The following is a 17,135-nucleotide window of genomic DNA, read 5'->3' as shown; positions in this document are numbered from 1 at the left end:
ATCACCTCTTCTAGAACTTTCCATGGAGTCAATGTTAAAGTCACTGACACATAGTTGGCACATTTTATTCTATCACCTCTTCTTTTTTCTTAATCAGGATGCTGTACCTCCAGTTATGTAGTACATCTGTTTTCCACAGTCTTTCATGTGACAGTGGCCTAAAAAGCACAACTAGTCATTCTTTCAGGACTGCAGAATATAGTTCAGCTAAAACAGTGACTTGAATTCCTCAAGGGCAACTAGGGGATCTCTTACTATCACCTTAATTATCTTGGGTATCAACTCACTCTATTAATTTTTGTCCTGTCATTTCAAGGGTAAATGCAATTCTCTTTGGCAGAGAAAACAAAAGAAAAAAAAGAATCGAGCAGCTCTGTCTTCACTTTGTTGACAATTTTACTTTTCCATCAACCCCAAAGGTCTCCTTGCTACTTTGATCTTCATTTTCCTTCCAATATTTCTTTTAAGAATAATTTCCCCATTTTTGTTGTCCTTAGTTTCCTTCCTTTAGTTTGTTATGAGTTTTAACATTTTGTACATTATTTTACTGAACATTGTCATACTCATATTTATACGCTGTTACTTGGTGTTGCTCCCTTTTCACTGTACTATTCCTTAAAAAAACTAAGTTGATTGGAAAGTCTCATGTGTATCCACACTGATCTTTAGAAAAAACATATTTGTTTTACTCTTTGGAATATTTTCCTTTGTGTCTTCAGAATTTCATTCTTAAACATCTCCCCACCCATATGAATTGACTTCAGTTGCAATATTAGAATCAATCTATCCTCTTCTTGAATACTTGGAAATATGATTTCCAAAAATCTAGAATTATTATCAGACTATGGCCACATTGCCCTCCTTCTACGACACCTTCAAATGGGTGATCACTTCCCTCTCTCAAATTTCATCAGTTCAACTCCTACAAGTTTTTCCTGGCTAATAAGAATAAGATACAGAATAGAATTTAACAGAGAAAGTGAAACAGAGATAGAAATATAGAGAGATATATACAGAACTCTAGCAGATGTCTGGATGACTGAATCCTTCCATCATTACTACATCTTGTGTCTTTGTCAAGCTTGGAATCTGTTTCCCAAACTCCTCATCTATTTTCTTTTTCTCTGTGAGTATTTTATAGAACAACACAATAACAAAATCCACTTTTATTTCTCTCTTTATTGACTTCCCCCACATAGTCTCTGGCATGCTTCCCTCTCTGATTCATATCACCTTCTTAATAAAACCTATTTATACCTTCCCTTTCTCAGTATGATAAGCTCTCAAGATTTCAGTCATTATTTCTATTAAGAAGACTTTCAAACCTACATATATAACCTTTGTCTCTTTCTTGATCTCTAATTCTAGATCACCAAATGTATGGTAAGTATCTCTATTCAAATGCTCCATCAGCATCTCAAACTAGACATATACAAAATAGCACTTATCAATAACTCCTTCTCATATAATCCTTTCATTTGCCTATTTCTTTCCAGGGCATCACTGTCTTCTAATCACCCAAGTTCCCACTTCAAATTCATTACTGAATCTTTACTCTTCCTCATTCTCTCCAATATCCATTTAGTTTCTGAGTCCTATTAATCTTCACTTCACAAAATCCCTCCCTTCCCCATGTTATACCTAATCCTCTGCCACCTGTACTATCACAATAGCCTCCTATTTGAATTTCCTTTCCCTTTCCATCTCCAATCCAACTTCCACAGAGCTACCAAAATAATAAGATAAAGTAAGAGTTCTCTTTTTTTCTGGTCTCAGGACACCTACATTGAAACATTATTGAGTATTCCAAAGAACTTTTGTTTATGTGTGTTCTGTATGTGGATAATTACTGTTTTAGGAATTCAAACTAATAAAAATATTATAATGTGTATTAATTCATTTAAAACAACATTAATAAATTTTTTGCAAGTTAATACAGAGAATATAATTTTCAAAACAAAGAAAATCACAAGAAGAGTGGCACTTTTTTACATTTTTTTTGCAAATTTTTTAGATGTCTATCAATAGAGGAAAACTTGATTGTCTTAACTACTTCACCATTAAATCTGTTGCAATATGTTGTTTTGAAATAAATGAAAAAAATCCAGCCTCACACAGATATGTATTTGGACAAGGGAAGAGTCCTTTAATAGGAGGATCATGTCCTACAGTATTCTGAAGATAGTTCCGACCTCATCCTTATGAGTCTTAAGGACCCCTAGAGATCCACAGAATTCATTTTGTGAACTGCTGGGCTTAAACTTAGGTCTGATCATGTCACTTCGCTGCTCAAGAGGAGTGAATGGTTTCCTTTTACCTCTCAGATTACAGATAACTCTTCTGTCTGGCATTTAAAAATCTTTTACACACAACCTGGTACCCATCTGTCTTTCCAGACTGAATTCACATTATTATTTCTCAAACACTCTTGATTGAGGGAAACTTGCCCTCTTGAATTCCTTATAACTAACATCATATCTCTATTATTGCAAAGGTAAAGCCATTTATGCATGACTGAAATGGTCTCCTCCTCGGAATCACTTATTTCCTTCAATGCTCAGATTAGGCCTATCTTGAATCCCTTAGTTCAGGGGTGGGTAAACCTGAAGCCTTTATAAATAAAACCCTCAATTAAAGGATTTGTTCCGTGAAGTTTAGATTCAATCAAAGGCCGCACTTGAGGACCTAGAGGGCCACATGTGCTTTTGAGGCTGCAGGTTCTCCACCCCTACCTTAGTAACTAGCACTTTCCTCTTTCTTCAATTACTTTGAATTTAGTGTTAATTTATTTCATGATTAGTTCTCTACATACATGCTATTTTCACAGTAGAACAGAAGGTTCCTTATTTTTGTATTGCTGTAACAAGGACCCCATCATATACAGGAGTGCCTGCTGGGCAGGTTCTTAGATCTGCTTTTTTTAAAAGGAAAGCAACTTTTGAGGAGTCAATAATCTACTTTAATTAAGCACATGTATCACTCACTTTATTCAGGGGAAAAAGTCAGCACCCTGAACTTCAGAGAAAATACAATCAGAGAAATAAAGACCAATAGAAAGTGCTTCCAATTGCCTTACTGTAAGCAATACATACATCACAGATCAACAGACAGGTCCAACTGTCTGACCATTATATACATACCTAGTTACCAGAGAGAGAAGCACCAACATCTGGGTTTTCAAAACCGGGAGGCTGCTTAGCAGCTGCCCCGAATCTCATCTGGCCAAACAAACACTTCCAGTGAATAAGCTCCAAAGTAAAACCTCATCGCAGAGGTTTTCAGAGCCAGAAGCCATGACCCTCTGACCCAGCGCCTCAACAGAAATTAGCAAAAAGTACTGAGGTCTATTAGTGGACAAGGAAGATCTTTAACTCTTCCCTCCACCCACCAATAACCTTACTTTAACAATACAATCCCCATTTTCATCTTCATATCCCCAATATGCAATGCAGTACACATCATATAATATATTCTTAATATACGCTTGTTGAATTTTATCAGATGAATTTTATCCATTTACCTTGAAGACATTGTCAGTGTCTCTTGATTTCATGTTTGGGGTTATGTCCGTTAAGATTTTCTTTTAGTCTCCATAGGTTTAGATATTATAAGCTGTACAGCATAATGAATGGTCTAATAAAAAGAAATTTAGGATGGCTAATCAGCAATATTGCCAAAGGAAATATGCTAAGTAAGAGGTTTTTTTTTGGGGGGGGGGTTTGTTGTTATGTTTTTTCCCCAGCATCACCCAGGAATGTGAATGGATCCTCTAATTCTAGTCTGATACTAGTGCTTGGAGAAAGAAATATCCCAAGAATGAAGATGGATAATTCATTAAGCTCTTTTTTTAGGTTGCTCAAAATCACTTTCGATACCTAACTCTCTCTCCTTGAATTACATACTTAACAAGTAGCCTTTTGAATTTAACTGTAAATTTAACTAGAAGGAGGAACAGTTCTCAGCAAATATTTAGTACACATCCTCTAGTACTTATCTCCCATTGAAAAACAATAAACTAATTTTCTAAATTAGCCTTTTGTGAGTTTGACAATTAGGAATAATTTTATCCCAATCTGCTTGTTTCTAGAGGGGCAAATAAATTAAGTTTCTGAACCCATAAAGATAAGGACAGGAACCTGGTGTTGTCATTTTATGAGACACAATTCTGGGAAAATTTTGTGCTCTCTAACATCACTTTTTAGCATCAATAAATAAATAGATAGATAGATGGATAAAACATTCTCAGCATCAACAATTTCATTTATAAATGGCTACAATTCTATTTTAGAAACCAGAGTGGTCTTTTATTCTTATAGTCATTTCCCTTTCCTGATTTTCTATTTCCAAACTTATCTACACATGAAATCAATTTTATATTCTTGAAAATTTTGCAACTCAGAACAATTCTCTGGCAGATCTTACCAAAACTAGAAAGATTTGTAATACAGACTCCATGAAAGACATATAAGAAGAAAGTTAGATAAATTTATTCGTGTTTCTAAAGTTTATTTTTTGCAATTAAAATCAGTTTCCCAACTCCCTCCTTCTTAATGAAAAAGAAATAAAAACAAAATTCTAAGAATTATGTGCTATCAAGCAAAATTAAGTGTACCGGCCATGTCCAAAAATGATGTATCTTAATATCTACCCTGAATCATCTCTCCGTAAGGGTATGTGGAATGTTTAATTTTGAGAACTTTGGAATTATTCTTGGTCATTTTATTGATCCTAATTAAGTCCTTCAAAGTTATGACTTTATAATTGTGTTATTGTATAAAGAATTCTGGTGCTATTTGCTTCACTCTGTTTCATTTCAAATAGTCTTCTCAGGTTTTTACTGAAACCAACCCCTTTATTATTTCTGACAATGAAATAGTATTCTATTATAGTCATACAATATCATTTGTCCACCCATGCTCAATTAATGAACACCCCCTTAGTTTCCAGTTCTTCTCTAACACAAGAAGTCCTACAAATATTTGTGTCTTTGATTTTGGAACTTTTTTTTCTCTTTTATTGATGTCTTTCAGAAAGGCTTCATGATAGAATAACTATGTTAAAGAATGATTAGTTTAACAGTTTGGGGAATGTAGCTGTTATTTGCTTTCTAGAATGACTAAATTAATATACAGCTCCACCACCAGTAAATTAATATATTAGTTTTTCACAGATATTCCTAAATTTGTCACTTTCCATTTTTGTCATTTTTGTCAGTCTGATAAATGTGAGGTTCTCAGGAGAGTTTTAATTTCCATTTCTCTAATCATTAGAGATTTGAAGGATTTTTATATGATTATTGGTAGTTTAGATTTCTTCCTCTGAAAACCACTTGTTTGTATTCTTTGGCATCAATTGAGAATTATTCTAGCGCCTCTAAATCTGAGTAAGTTCAATTTATATCTTGGAAACAAGACTTTTGTAATTTATTTCCCCAATCACCTCCCTCTCCTTTAGCTGAATTAGTTTTGTATGGGCAAAAACTTTAATATTTTATACACTTAAATCATTCATTTTATCTTCTTCCTACCTTTATTGGTACATTAACATTGCCTCATCCATACATAGATCTAAAAGGTGACTTCTTTGCACCTATTTTTTTTTTAATGATATTAGCATTTATGTGTAAGTTCTATGTTATTTTTATTTATGGCATAAAATGTTAGCCAATACAGAGTTTCTGCTGAAGTACTTTACAGTTTTTCTTGCAATTTTTTTAAATATTAAATAGTTATGAGGCCTTACCCAGTGACTTGAATCTTTGAGTTTATCAAACAGTATCCTGTTGTGGTCTTTTATTCCTGTATGCTTTGTTTGAAAGATTGGCTTCTCTATTTCTTAACCAATATCAAATTGTTTTGGTGATTACTTCTTTGCAGCATAATTTGAAATCTAGTCCTGCAGGATCTTCTTCCTTCTCAGTTTTTTCTCCTCACTGTATATCCTGAGATGCTGGACCTTTTCTTTTCCTAATTCATTCTGTTATTCTCTTTACTAGCTCTAAATTTGGTAATCTGATTGGTATACTGAATAACATAAGCAGTGCTATTATTTGGCTCAGCTTACCCATGATGAATTACTATTTCTTCAATTACTTATACCTACCTTTTTGGCCTGCATAAAGATTATATTATAATGGCATTCATAAAGCCCCTATGTTTGCCTAACTAACTAGAATCCTAAATATTTCATATATTTTGGATTTTTAAAAAATGCTATTTCTCTCTTCCTCCGGAATTTTGTTGCTAATATTCAAAGAAGCTGATAATTTGTGTGATTTCATTTTATATCTTGCAACTTTGCTGAAGTTATATATGGTTTCAATTCATTTCACTTGTCTCTCAACAATTCTCTAAATAAACCATAATGCCATCTGCAAAATTGATCATGTTGTTTCCTCTTGGACTCTGATTTTTCCCTCAATTTTTTTCATATTTTATTACTATAGCTATTTGGGGCTATATTAAATAAGATTCACTATATTAAATAGTAATGCTGACAATATATATCCTTGCTTTACTCCAGTCTTATTGGAAAAGTCTCTAGTTTATATCCACCACAATGTAACGCGGTCTTTCTTGCTTTTGGATTTTTTTTAAATCATATCTTCTTCCCTCAGGTGAGAAACTAAACTCTTGGAAGTTGAAGACTCACTCCTAGTTCCTTCAGTGCATAAGGTCATGTAGGTGGGGTTTGCACAAAATTTTTTGAGGTCTTTTTCTACTTGGGGCACACAAAAATATCTTTTGTATAGATGATGCCCTGAAAGGTTCAGGTTAATTTCCTCTCCTAAAAATTTCCCCCAATAGATTCCTACCAAAATAGGGCAATCCTATTAGAATTCCAGAAAGACCAAACAATAGGTTTAAAAGGCTCAGCTTCAGAAGAAAAACATTAGGTATCTCAATCTCAGATTCAACCTTGCTTTTAAGGTCATGTGCTCATTGGCATACATACCTGAGAGAATAAACATCCACAACTCCTACCAGCACTACAAATCTAGGTTTATAATCCTTACACCTTAATGTCATCAGAATGAAGAGAAATCAAGTTTCTCCATTTGACTTTTATGTTTATTTATTTATTTTTATTTTCTAGCTTAGTAGCCAATTTCTTTCCCATGTATGTAGGAGATGGAAAATAATTACAGAATATCTTTACTTACCTTGAGTCAAGGGGCATAAACGAGACACACAAGGAAGAGTTTTTACAATGAAGGCAAAAATGGGAAGGGGGTTTGGAGATGGGTGGGCAATGCTTAATCCTTGCTCTCATCAAGAGTGGTTCAGAGAGGGAATGTGTGTATGTGTTATGTATGAATATGTGTGTGCACGTGTGTATGTGTGTGTGTATACCCTCATACATATACACAGTTATGTATAGAAATATACATACAGTTGTATATAGAAATGTAACTTAATAGAAAAATAGGAGGGAAAAGGGAGACAAAAAAAGAGAGAGCAGATCAAGGCAGGTAGCAGTAACAAACAAAATAGATTTTTGAGGAGGGGAGAGGTGGAGAGAAAATAGAGGAAAAGGGAGAGGGAAGGAGAGAGGGAGAGAGAAAGAGAGAGATAGAAGAGAGAGAGAGAGAGAGAGAGAGAGAGAGAGAGAGAGAGAGAGAGAGAGAGAGAGAGAGAAAATGAATGGAGAACACAAATTTAGTAATTAAAATTATGAATGTGAATGGGATAAGTTCACCAATTAAACAGAAGCAAATTGCAAAACGGATAAGAAAACAGAATCCAGCAATAAGATTTTTACAAAAGACACACCTGAAACAGAAAGACACATACAGAATTAAAATAAAAGGGCAGAGCAGAAATCTAATATGCTTCAGCTGAAATAAAAAAGGCAAAGGTAGCAATTGTGAGCTCATACAAAGCAAAAAAAGCAAAAATACACCTAATTAAAAGACAATCAGGGAAACTATATTATGCCAAAAGATAGCAGAGAGTCCTGGGTTTCTTAAACTTTTTCCACTCAGGACCAGTGTTGCTTAAACTGGGGTTCACAACTCCAAATAGGGTCTATGCCCATTGCATCAAAAACAAAACAAAACACTTTTACAGCAGCTTTCTCTGATAAAGGCGTCATTTCACAACTATATACGGAGCTGACATACTTGTGTGTGTATGTGTGTGTATGTGAATGTGTGTGTGTGTACTGGATGGCATGTATGTGTATATATGTGTTTATGTATGTGTATGTATATTATACATGTGTATATGTGTGTATGTATGTGTATGTATACATATGGTATGGCAATCACTACTAAAAATAAAATAGAAACAAAGTGAATGAGCAACATAAAGCAACAAACTACATTAGCGCGTCAGTACCTATATCTTAGCTAGATACATTAACACAACAATGATCTGGTGTCAGAACTGAATACAAAGAGAACACCTATTGCATTGAGGGAACTATAAAGTACTCTAGACGATACCAAGTTACTTGCTGACACAAAACCCACCTTTTTAAGAGAGATGTTTTCTCAGTAATGCTATGTGACTATGAACTTTGAAATATCAAATTCTCAGAAAAATCAAAAATCATATGAATCAAAGTACATTACAGAAAAATAGGATGCATGTAAAGAGGGTGCACTATATTGCAAACAATTATTTTAAAACAAGTAGTAGTGTTAAAATATCATTAATAAAATACATTATAATAAAAACAGTTGGTCATTGCAGAATGAGGAAAAATTGATAAATTATGAAATACCTTAAAAGTCCTTTCAAATAGAAGGTCTACGGATGATTTGTGAAATAACATTGATAAGAAATCTACAGGATGAGAGGACAAGGATGAGAGCTACTATTCATCAAGGGAGTGTTGATAAGTTCATAGATTCATTGAAGTATCAAAATAATATACGATAACAACATGAGAGGCCCAGTGAAGATGCTATTTCAGGGGAGTAAAAGGTCATTAATCCCTCAGTTGGGGTACGGAGGGATGGGAGGGTTAAGAGGTAACATTTGATTTGAGGCAGACTTGGGAATATGGGGAATAGGGTGAATAAAAGCACATAAGTGAGAAACATAAGGTGTATATAGAGTATAGGGTACATGAAAGGGAAGACTATGAGATATATGTCAATAGCATCTCTTTTTGGAAGGCCTTGAATGGTAGGTTAAGGAGTTTGAACTTCATAGGCAATCCAGAGTCATTTAAGTGGTTTGAGCAGAGTAGTATGATCCTAGCACTATCGGTAATGGAATTAGAGAGAGAACTGAGGTAAAAAGATCTTCAAGGTGTTCCATAACTTTAGAGCTAGCTGAGATCTTATAGAAGATTTAGTCTGGTACCATTTTAGAGAAAAGCAAAATAAAGTAAAAAGATAGAAAAATTCAAGGTTACACAGAAATGTAATAACTCAATAATGCAATTGAAGTCTTTCTTTCCCATTCTTTGTCTATTTCTACTATATCTCACTATGGCATGTGTTTCTTCTAACCTTTTTTCCCTATTATTACTTTAAAAAAGTATTTGTCCAAGAAAAAGCTTCACAAGGTTGTATTACAAAACTTAGTTTTGCTCCCCAAATAATAACTAAGTAATGTTGATGCATTCCATTGGGGCCTATGTATATATGTGAATCCAAAGGAATGTCAAAAAGCATTTATGATGAGATTATTTTGAGAAGGCAACACTTTTAATGACAATTTCACTAGAAATGTAAATTAGTAAAAAGTAAAATTAATCATACTTATCCTTTTCTTTAGCTGTTAATTGATAATGTATAACTTAAAACAAGTTAGTTTCTACATCTCTCTCGGCTCTCAAAATATTGGAAATTCTTGTTGAAAATAATGAGAATGAAATAATAAATGCCAGACATGTGCTATGGTAATATCACTTTAACACTTACTTAGAAGTTCTTACCTGATGCAGTAATGTATTCTTTGTCAGAAAGTACAGATCAATTATTTTCCTAGGGGAAAAGTAGGAAATGATGAGTATCATGCAAACTATATTTGGGTAGTTGTAGGTGTCTTCATTTTTTCTAGGAAGTAAAATGAAACATTCAATAACACATAAGAAATCCCAATAGGGGCAGCTAGATGGTGCTGTCACTAGAGCAGCAGCCCTGGAGTCAGGAGAATCTGAATTCAAATGTGACCTCAGGCACTTGACACTTACCAGCTGTGTGACCTTAGCCAAGTCTCTTAACCCCAATTGCTTCATCTCTCTCTCCCAGAAAAAATATCCAAATGAGAATATATTCATCAGCAATGTTACTGAATCTATTATTAATAACAGAAGCTAACTAGGGTCTTTTACTGGACTTGTTATGAAACCCAGATTCTAATCCCAATCCTTGCCTCTGATTATCTGTGCAACTAATCATCTTAAGTACATCACGAACTTTGTGGGCCTCGGTTTTTCTTAACTATAAAAATGAGAAGTTTCAGTTAGAGCACCTGTAAGACCTTTCACTACTTAACTTCACTTCTTTGATAAAAATAGTAATGGTTCAATTACCGATATTTATTTCTCCAAAAATATCATATATGAAATTAACATTTCAGTATTTTATAAAATGCCCTTTAAATCTATTTGAAGGTATTGATTGATTTGGAAATACATAATTATAATCAAGCATAGAAAAGTTTGTTTTTCATTATTGTTTGATTACCAGAAAATCAGTTCTCAATATCTAGGAGAAAATAGAGAGAAAGAATTCTAATTTAAGTAGCCTTTAAAATGAATATAAGATATTTGATTTGCTTAGGGAAAAATATTCTTGCCCCTTTTACCATTTTATAACCAATCACCATGATTTTTGGCAACTTGGTTTTCTAGTACCAGATTTTATTTTAAATTTTGCTTACAAGCTTAGCATCAAGCAAAAGCAATAAATTTAAAAATTCAGTATGCTGCTGTGAATCACAAACTATAACAGAAGGAAAGCAAATGAATTACAGCCAGCATTACTCTCATTGGAAGTGAAATTACAAAGCTCTATGAGGAATATTTCTAGAATATGGTCCAAGAATCCTGCTGTCCATCTCCTTGTCCAAAATTATAAATAGTCCCTCTGGGCTGACTTTCTCAAAATTAGATTCCCAAAACACACCCATAAAACAAACAAGTGAAGAATAATTATTTTAGAAAAATTAAACATACTGTCTCTGTGTATATAATTTTATATGTATAGAAGCTGTATTTGCTGGAAGGTATGTATACACATATATAAATTGGGGGACATTAAAGAGTAGCATGCATTACAAATGATTTAACAAACCAACTTTAAAAAAGTTACATGATTATCTGAATTAGAAGGTGAAATTTCCATCTAAAAAGAATGACTGTTTACCCCAAAAGATATTAAGTTTAGCTTTTTTTTTTAAAAAAAAATATCAACTAGAAAGTGAAATAGAACTAAACTGTTAAAAGTGATCTTTATTTTTTTTTTCGCTAAAGAGAATCTTTCTAATAACCAGTTGAAAATTTGGGTCAATTTTTGATAGGGTCTTCTTTTATCAAAAATGTTCAAACAAAAGTTAGATGACCTTATTCAGGGTTATTGTAGAAAAGAAGTCTACATTGAGTGTTTAATAAAAGTAGATGATTTTAAAAGTTTCTCTAAATTCTGCCAATTAAAAATATTTTATAAATTTATGTATTCTTTTAAAACAGTAAGTTCAGTTCACAGTTGTGTCCTAGTACTTTTAGTTATATAAAATGCATGTCTTTCATCACGAACATGATCCATTTCACACCTATCTTAAAAAGAAATACATGCAGTTCTGTGAAATGTTTTATTTCATTTAAACATTCCTTCCAAAGTATATGTCGATCTCTTTGGAATTACAATCTGTGGATACCAACATTTTTTCTTGTGGAGAAAGAGAGGGTAAGATATTTTTTCCTAGTTCCTCTATCCCTCACTGCTAGTGTTTTCCCCTTGAGCTTATCTTCCATCTACTCACTCATATATCTTCTTTATATCTGATTATTTACATTTTCTCCCTCATCAGAATGTGAATGCCTTGAGGTTATCATACTATTTTTTTTATCTTACTTTATATGACCAGTGCTTAGATAGTGTCTAGTATATAGAAAGTGATTAATAAATGATTTTGAATGAATAGAATACAAAAAAGTTTATACTTTTTACATAATTTATTAAAGTTAATAATCTATTAGAGACAGCATGTTTTTAATGGATAAACTGTTAAATTTTTGAGTCAAAATGACATGGATTTCAAATTCAGGGACCTAGAAAGAAACTTTATCTCATCTCTTTTGGTTAAGGGGATTCCTATGTGAGGAAATCACAGATCTTTCATGTATTTGTGTATAATGATATATTAAATAGGCTGCCACAAACAAGACTTATGAATTTTAAGGGTAGCTTTCAATAATCTCAAAGGTAAAATGTTTTTAATTTAGATTATTTCATGAGGAAATGTATCTTCCTAAACATCTTTCAAGAAATCAGCCATAATGATAACCATCAACTATTTTAACTGTGTTTTTCACAGACTTAAGAACTGGTTACAGCTTTTTTCATCTCATTTTATTAATAGGTCTAGAGTAGGGGAAAATGAAGTTGTCGCAGATTAATCATAAAATAAGATTTCTCACAATTGCCAATGGAACTTCATTCCTATGGAATTTATAGTGGCATACTGCTCATGAGTTATGGAAGAGTACAGTCTTTGAAGAGTCAAAGTTCAAGATCATCAATGTGGTCATTGTGGAGTTGCATGATGGGAAGAAACAAGATGTTATACTTTACAAGCAAACATTTGTGAAGAAGTAATACAAAGAATGTTATACAAGAAATATATGGTCAAAAAAGTAGAAAGTCTTTTCATGTGGTGAGAACAGGGGATAAGAAGTATATTAAGAGCCAATCTGCTCTACTCGTATCATCTCAATGCCAAGATAATGAGAGGAAGAGACTCAGCAGGTTGAGTGGAGTCTCTGTGGTAAACTAAGGGGAAGATGTCAAAAAGAGTAATACAAGATCAGAAGTTATTACAGTTTGCAATCTCTATTGTTGAGGAAAATATTATCATCAATGAGATCACAAACTATTGGCATATTAAATTGAATCCAAGTATCCCATAAATAGTAGTCTATCTTAAGGTATGTTCCCTTTCAAAATAACATTTTAAATGTTTCCTTTTTTCAGAAATTTAAATAGGAATTTTGATATCTGGGGTATATTTAGTTTAACTGAGGAGGTATATGTGTGTGTGTGTGTGTGTGTGAGTGTGTGTGTGTGTGTGTGTATGTGTGTGTATGAGAGACAGAGACAGAGACAGAGAGAGAGACAGAGAGACAGAGAGACAGAGAGAGAGAGAGAGACAGAGAGAGAGAGAGAAAGAGAGAGAGAGAGACAGAGAGAGAGAGAGAGACAGAGAGAGGGGGGGGGAGAGGGAGGGAGGGAGAGGGAGAGAGGGAGGGAGAGGGAGAGGGAGAAATTGGGGGGAGATGATTTCAGAACAGAATGTACTATGTCTAAGGTACGCAGGTTCCCTCCTATTTATGGTTGAGATGGATTGATTACAGCAGCCAAGATTGTAGCAGCAGAAACTAAGTAGAATTTAGTCACTGAATATCAGGGAGAAAGATGATGATGAAGACGTTAAAATATGGCAACAGGAAAATGCCCAATTTATTGAAATTAAATGAAGATAAGTAATTCCTAAGTGATAGAGGAAGTCAAAGGATCTAAAGGTGGCGCTGGTTAATCAGGAGTATGCCAACTTATTTTCCAGTACATTGAACATATAGGAATAGCCAGCTTTGGATAGGATAACAAATAATATGTTATCATTAGGAGGAAGATTGGTTTTGGAAAATGGAAGGAATCTAAAGGGAAGAGATTTATCTATCTATGGGAAGTCAGTCAATAAGTACTTCTTAAGTGCTTAATATGTGCTGGGCATTGTGCTTAAGTGCTGGGGGCATAAAGAAGGGTAAAATCATCTCTTGTTTTCAAAGAGGTCATATTCCAATGGAAAAGACAACATGCAAATAAGTATAAAAATAAGAAGAAGCCACATGAGAAGAAATATGAATTGAGATCATATAATTCAACATTCATAGTTGCACAGATGAAGGTAACATGACAGACTCTAGGAAGTGGGATTTAAACTCAGGTTCTAAGAACTGATTCTAAATCCAAAAGTCTTCCCACTGTATCACATGCACGAAAGGAAGTTTCTCAGAGGGCACAGTGAATGGATGGTAGAGAAATAGTCACTCTGTTTTTCTATGTTTATCATTATGAGGGAAGGCAGTAGGTCAGTGGCAGCTAGCCTGGCCAATATCAAACCATCTTCATAACTAATTCCTCTCAGATAATTTCAAAATTGATCTAGGCATTTTGGGGGGCCCCAGGCTAAACATCTTATCTAGGGATAAGAAATAGATAGGATTCAAGGGCACAGTTTGGATGGAAAACTACCAATTGTGAAAAAAAAAATGATAGCCACTGAAGCCTGTGGAAATGTTAGACCAAACTTCCAGGAGAAAAAGGAGAAGTTACTCCATGAAGTTGGAAAGGAGAAGTAGGAGGAATTACAAATATCTTTGCATGCTAGTATTTGGGGCACAGTCTGAGTAGTACATTGCTATTTATGTTAATGCACTATACTAAGTTATTGGTTTAGTAACAGAATAACTAAAACAATGGTTCTGAAGAAAATCATTTCTCTTTTTCAGTTTGAGTAAATATACCTCTTTGCTTTCATTTGATTACTATGGTGCTTATAACATTTCAGAATAGAAAATCAAAATATATTAGCAATAAATTCAATTCATGAACAAAGGTGGAGACTTTGGTGGGAAATAAAGCTTGTAGAAGAATCTAATCTCATTCTAGAATATAACTGAATATTAGAAGAAGATTAAACTATTTTGACACTAATACTGATAAACCTAATTCTCTCATAATCTTCTTTATTCCTTGGGAGCAAACTATGGTTTTTGGAAATTTGCTCTACCTTTTTTTTGTACTTGCCCCTTCTTCACCTTCTTTCCAGAAAGCGTTAAATCACTTCAAATAATCATATCATGACATATAGAAGAAAACTATTATCCTAAAGGTAATACCTCTTCTTTTACCCCTGAGTTACTCCATTTACTTTCAATTTATCCTTGCCAGTGGTGATATTTTGTGATTTAGAGAATAGGTTTGTCCATACTCTTCATGGTTTTATATACTTTCAGCTTATCTGCTCAGCTTCTACCCCACCCACCCACTCCCCATTTGAGCCCTACTTTTTCCCCCCTTCTATCTTCTATCCCCTTAATCTTCTTAGTTTCTTTTCTCTATAACTTCTCTGGTTTTGGGGGACACAACTACTTGTACTATTGCAGGTGAGGACAGGAAATAGCTTTGAATACATGTACAGCACTGCTTCCTTTGTTGGTTCCAATATGCTTGATTATGTCAGGCTGGCCCTTTTGGCTATAAAATAGCATTACTTATATCTAAACTGACTCCTGAATTGCTTTTCTGTGTTGTTTTTTCCCCTTATTACTTCTCTGGCACCTTGTATATTCAGTACAAGATATCTTCATGCCTAGAAAATGCCAGTCTGAAGTATAAACTTAAATTTTCTTTGTGTCTTAACCTGCCAGGTAGTTCATAAAATTAAGTAAGACCAGTCATAATATTATTAGGGAATATTCAATTATTTTTTGTGGAATTTCCTCCAGATTTTCCCCTTCATCTTCTTTTTCCTCTGGACAATTCCATTTATTCCTACGGCTTTGATGAACATCTCTTCAGGGAGAATTGTCAAATCTTTTCTCCCAACCCTGATGTTTTTTCTTGAACTCTTGATCTGAATCTCCAATGATCTACAGAACAACTTCACCTTCTTACACCACTAACACTTCAAGATCAACTCTTTCAAAATATAGCTTATTATCTTTCCCCACTAAATCTATTCCTCTTTCTAAATTCACTATTTCTGTCAGGGGTGACTGTCTCTCATGACTGAAATTGTGGTGCTGTCTTGGACCCTTCAATCTTTCTCATTTCTAACAATCTGTCTGTTATCAAAACCTGTAAATGCCATTTCTGTAATCAGATCTCTCTATGATTATAGAAACATTGAACTAATTGAGGAGATTTGAGCAATTATCTTGTCCAGTGGGTTCTTAACATTTTTTTCTTGTTTAGGAAACCATTTGGTAGTTCTGTGAAAACTGTGGATCTTTTCTCAGAACAATAAATGTCTTTAAATGGATAGTAATCATAACAACAGCAACCACATCAACAGCCACAATAATAATGCAAAGGGTTACAAAGGAAATCTATTTCTTTGAAATATAATTTGAAACACTACTCATGCCTCCATGAAAACTACATGCAAACTCCAGGTTAAGACTCCTTTGATTTAATTAAATGAAAATAATTGATATCCAGAGAGGTTTAGCAGCTTGTTTGAGTTGACACAAGGAATAAGAAATAAAGCAATGACTCAAACCAAGGTCTTTCCAATCAGGAAGAATTATAAATTTTCTTTATGATTACTTTATGTTTTCTGACTTAATCTATAACAAGAAGGTCAACAAATATGTATATGTCCTTCAGTAGTGTATTGACTCATTTACAGTTAGCAAATATCTCATATATCTAGTAATTCTCTCCTATTATTAGTACTCATCATTAAAGCAAAGTTTTCAGGTAGTCTAAAAGTGATCCTTCTTAATATCTGTTTCTTCTTAAAAAACACTATTTTATTATCTCCCTATTCTATGGCATAGGGAAAGGGGATATACTACTCAAGATGGGACTGAGATTCTATTGGTTTAAGGAAAAACCTATAAGGAAATTCTGCTAAAAGAGACTAGCAGCTTCTTACCAGCTTAGAAACTTGGAGAAGTACTTGGTGTACTAAAAAGTTAAATAAATTACCTGGAATAGTATAAGCAATATAACGTGTGTGTGTGTGTGTGTGTGTGTGTGTGTGTGTGTGTGTGTGTGTGTGTGTGTGTGTGCATGTGCGCAGTGTGGGGAGGTCATGTGGTATGTGTGGGGTGGGTATGTGGTGTATGTGGTGTGTGTGTGTGTATGTGTGTTGGGAGGGAAAGGATGGCAAATAACTAGAACTTAGGATTTCCTGAACATGATGCAGCAGTGACAGTGCTGGACA

At 33.9% G+C, this 17,135-nt stretch overlaps 1 long non-coding RNA gene across 3 annotated transcripts in view; it reads right to left on the bottom strand.

The window, feature by feature from the left end:
- LOC140518609 (uncharacterized) overlaps nt 1-17,135 on the bottom strand; it is a 321,838-nt gene that overhangs the window by 241,597 nt on the left and 63,106 nt on the right. For 2 of the 3 annotated variants that reach the window (XR_011971965.1, XR_011971964.1), the window contains exon 2: nt 9,892-9,940. This is a non-coding gene — a long non-coding RNA (uncharacterized lncRNA). Of the gene's footprint in view, nt 1-3,546; nt 3,634-9,891; nt 9,941-17,135 lie in introns of those variants that run through there. The other variant, XR_011971966.1, reaches the window with a different exon arrangement.

The sequence above is a fragment of the Notamacropus eugenii genome, chromosome 1 (genome assembly GCF_028372415.1).
Source record: "Notamacropus eugenii isolate mMacEug1 chromosome 1, mMacEug1.pri_v2, whole genome shotgun sequence".
Taxonomy (NCBI): Eukaryota; Metazoa; Chordata; class Mammalia; order Diprotodontia; family Macropodidae; genus Notamacropus; species Notamacropus eugenii.
This window is presented reverse-complemented; position numbering and strand designations above follow the sequence as displayed.